This window comes from Schistocerca americana, chromosome 1 (assembly GCF_021461395.2).
Source record: "Schistocerca americana isolate TAMUIC-IGC-003095 chromosome 1, iqSchAmer2.1, whole genome shotgun sequence".
Classification (NCBI taxonomy): Eukaryota; Metazoa; Arthropoda; class Insecta; order Orthoptera; family Acrididae; genus Schistocerca; species Schistocerca americana.
Genome location: NC_060119.1, coordinates 911803791 through 911808338, shown reverse-complemented (window position 1 = coordinate 911808338; position 4548 = coordinate 911803791). Strand labels below are relative to the sequence as shown.

General features: G+C 46.5%; 1 non-coding gene across 1 annotated transcript; it reads right to left on the bottom strand.

Moving 5' to 3' along the window:
- Positions 1 to 2731: 2731 nt before the first annotated feature.
- On the bottom strand, positions 2732 to 2808 carry Trnat-ugu. The gene has a single exon. It is a non-coding gene; the product is annotated as a tRNA-Thr (tRNA).
- Positions 2809 to 4548: the final 1740 nt, after the last annotated feature.

Sequence of the window (4548 nt, the reverse complement as noted above, 5' to 3'; positions counted from 1 at the left end):
TTTTATGTTTTACGTTCTCAAAGGATATTGTGTTATTTTATGAAGAACGTCGTCTTTTATTTTCATACACAAGAGGCTTTTATTTGTTTTCTCCTTACCTGCAACTTTTGCTCGTGTTATAGGTGTTCTTTTCTAGAAAAAATGTGGTCGAGCACTTGTAAAAAAAAAAAAAGAAAAAATGAAAAAAAGATGGTTGAGCACTTGCCCGCGAAAGGCAAAGGTCCCGAGTTCGAGTCTCGGTCCGGCACACAGTTTTAATTTGCCAGCAAGTTTCATACCAGCGCACACTCCGCTGCAGAGTAAAAATCTCATTCTATTTACTTCTAATGACCGATGGCAGCCAGCATAGGCCATCCGCAGAGCTAAAAACTCGTCGCAGTTTCTGTTACTTTTTGTCAACGCTGACGACACACAACGGTTGTTGCGAAGTGTTTCTAGACGTGAAAATGTCTGTACTGGCTGAAACCGATAATCAGAAATAAATATTTTGTGATCCAGTCTGAGTTACGAAAGTCAGATAATTCGAATGTACATTTCATTCTGGTGGTCTCCTCGACGGCACATTGTCGTCTTGTGGCAGTAGTTTCTCAACAAACTGTTTTTGTGTATATAGGCTACTTCTAAATATTTGCACGTGGCTCCTTGTAGGCACGCAGACTCACACGCAAACCCCCCTTCCCCAATACATACTGAACATTTGCTGCAGAGTTCAGACTTAAGTTATTTTTGCCGTGTGTCTTAGGGCTGCTGATTCATCTCTCTCTGTGGTGCAGTGGCTAGCCACCACATGCAAGTTATTTATGAGGCACCATTTAGGTGACTTAGGCGTTAGTGATGATGAATGGTGCTGAGGAAAGCACAATACCCAGTCTCCGAGTGGATAAAACCTCCGATCCCGGTTGGCAGTCAGCCATGGTGACCCCGCAGCTACCGGCAGTTAGCGGAATGTGGTAGCACGGCAGCTTGGATTCTACCCCACTCCACTATCAACGGCTAGCATTTACTAGCCCACATTCGAACCCACCTATGGATTATGTCCCCTTTTCCAAATCTCTCACCATATTAACTTTCTACCTGGCCGTGCCCGCTGTTAATCGCGCCCTCTCCTATATAGTCAATAAGAGACTGACACGCGTCCGGTTGGCGTGAAGTTATGTGCTCACCAAGATCACTGTTCGGCTTCTCTCAATGATTGGGAATATAGGCCTGCAGACTATGGTTTTGCGAGCGAGTGAATGACAAAATGGCTCTGAGCACTATGGGACTTAACTGCTGTGATCATCAGTCCCTTAGAACTTAGAACTACTTAAACCTAACTAACCTAAGGACATCACAAACATCCATGCCCGAGGCAGGATTCGAACCTGCGACCGTAGCTGTCGCGCGGTTCCAGACTGTAGCGCCTAGAACCGCTCGACCACCCCGACTGGCGAGTGAATGACAGGAAAGCTATTTCTTTAAGTCGTTTCGTCTATACGTTTTAAGTTCTTATGTTATTTATCTCTTTGTGAAGGGTATTTTGGCTTTCCCAGTCGCCTTACTCTACTTCCGATCCGACGCTGCTAGCTGTGGGCTCAGGAACCGTGTTGGATTCGTTGTTGATAGCGAGTATGATTGGTCTGTGAGTAAGTCACGTTCTCTGGCTACAACTTTCTCTGCGTGCTGTCAGGCCTCAAACCCGTTCACTTAGTCAAAGCCTGGCTCTAGGAACCGGATAGCATCCCGCGTTAAACGTAGCTCGTAATCTGTAGAATTCCTTGCCATTTTGAACACACTATGTTTTCATGGTACTTTATTTAAAACTTTCCTTGTAGTCAGGGGGTCTTAACTCCCATAACATCCCCTGCCTCATTGTATCCTTGCCTTAAGAAGCTACCAAACTACATTTGTTGAAAGAATGTGGCTGGTGATGAAGTTCCTTCAGTTGAAACACCTGTTTCTTGCGGGGTATAAAACAACTTTTCATATATGTAGACGATACTTCTGTAGTTTCACCTCATGAAAATGAGAGTTTAAATGGCTTTTTAGAACATCTGGATTCAGTCTACTCTAATATTCGCTACAGGAAGGAGGTGGAAAATTATGGCTGCCTTCCCTTCGTTGTTGTGTTGGGCAGGAAGGACGTGCCATTTATAGGAAGCTAATTTACACCGATATGTATCCCCAGGTTGATAGTTGTCACCAACCGAATCACCGTGGTTCACAGGGCAGACGTTAATCTCAGTCGCTGAAAGTTTCTCAGCTGAGTTAGATCACAGCGAAATCAACTCTCGCCAGAATGCTTATAGGGCAAGACGAATCAGACGGGCGTTGCGCTATCGACCAACTGTGAAGCGGATAAGTGATGAAAATAACGAGGTGGTGCCGAAGACCGTAGCCTTTCTGTCCTTACGCAGAAAGAGTTTCAAACAAGATTGGTTGCATTCTGCTGGAACATGTGTTTTTCTGAGAATTTGAACCTTTACGGTCTGTGCAGGATGATCTCGTTTTGAGTAAGGTGGGCGTCTACACTATCCTTTGCGTTGTAGCATGTCATATGGTGGTCATGGCATAAGGACCGTGGAGTACTGATGTGCTGAAGATTAAAGTGAACAATCTATGAAGATTGTTGCTTAAATTCTACTTCGGGTCATGCTGTCTCACTGGCTAAACCATAGATGAAAGGATAATTAAATCATGACCCTAAGCTGTCGACAGGCTTCGATATACATCATCGGGGACAGTTGAAAACATGTGCCCCGACCGGGACTCGAACCCGGGATCTCCTGCTTACATGGCAGACGCTCTATCCATCTGAGCCAGGGCACAGAGTATAGTGCAACTGCAGGGATTTATCCCTAGCACGCTCCCCGTGAGACTCACATTCCCAACTTAATGTCCACGCACTACATTCCTAGTGCATCTGCCCATTACACTCATTACGTCCCGCGTCCGGCCATCCTGATTCAGGTTTTCCGTGATTTCCCTAAATCGCTCCAGGCAAATGCCGGGATGGTTCCTTTGAAAGGGCGCGGCCGACTTCCTTCCCCGTCCTTCCGTAATCCGATGAGACCGATGACCTCGCAGTTTGGTCTCTTCCCCCCAAACAACCAACCAACACTCATTACCCGTGGCAGACAATCCTACCGAGTTCCGTTAGAATTCGGACAATGCGTGTGCATCCAGCACAGAAGAAGAAAGTCAATGGCCGGTTAGCCTTAACTCTATGAGGATGGTATCTGGTCGTTCAGATATGTCCTAAAGAACAGATACCATTTTCATAAACCATAGTTGGGTGGAGTTAAGTTACTTCATCCTTTGGTAAGTAAGATTCATTACCGATAACTTTTGGCGTTGGTGAAGTTTGGTTGTATGGTGACGTTAGCGTTCACGGTGTTTGTGTGTGTGTGTGTGTGTGTGTGTGTGTGTGTGTGTGTGTGTGTATTTTTATCGAGATCATGCTCTGCAAACGAGGCTTTAAATTTCGTCGGACAGCGCTCTCCAATGCACTTGTACCTGGAAAGGACAATGTGTGCGCTTCTATCAAAATATCGCTGGTCGTCGAAGACGTCGACCGGGTCCATTTTCGTAAGTTGGCTAAACAGCTTCTTCAATTTTTTTAAAAAATCTGTACATCACGTAAGTAATGATAAACTCCTTAGAACGAAGATTAAAACGTCAGGATGTTATTAAACGAAAATGTGAAACAACGAATTCTCTATCGTACGTGAAGGAAGTAACATACGTAACTTATAAAGGTAATAAAAATGAACTGGCTGCTTCGCAGTGAGTTTCACTCCGAGTGGGAAGTCCCTCGGTGAGGCTCGTGCAGACGTGGTAGTGGGGCAGGTGAGTGTGCAGTCGCGTGCCGCTGCCGATGGCGGCGGATTTATGGAGACAGTAATTGCGCGGGGATTAGGCGGCGATAGCGCGGCGACACGCGCCCGCCGCTGCCTCCCTGTTCCATCTCGATACGGCGGCGGCTGGCCCTCGCGCCCATTGTTGCTCTTTCGTTGCCGCGGTATCGCTCCGCCAGTGTTGAGCGATGGACGGCCGCTGTTTTCCTTGCGGAGTGTTACCGGTGTTCGTCTAGTGGTCGTAACCGAACAGCGTGTGGAGTTAATGCTTCCACACTCTGGCTCTATATTCCTTTTCAGGGGAAAATATTTCTGACGTAATGATCTTTGGATTCAGTGCTGCTTTTTTATGTAGCTTATCGACGTGTAAGTGCACTATAACTACGGATACAGCTGCTGTATGAGTGAGGAACCTACCGAACGGGCACATCAAGGTGTCCTGTAAACTGCACGGAATGAAATTTGCACCCAGAAAACGTCGAGAAAAGACCACTAATTTCCCCGCCCGCTCTCCGCCTAACAGATACGACACTCGGCACGTAAGAGAGTCGAGGGCTCTTACGGCGAGTTGACACATGCCTTATTTTATGGCAATATGTGGCTGCAACAGTGCTGCCGGTAACACAGTTGCAAAGCGTCAATGCCCGGGCCATACCTATCACTTTCCTTGTCTCTGCATGCTTCCCTTTTACTCTCAGCCTTGCTTTCTCTT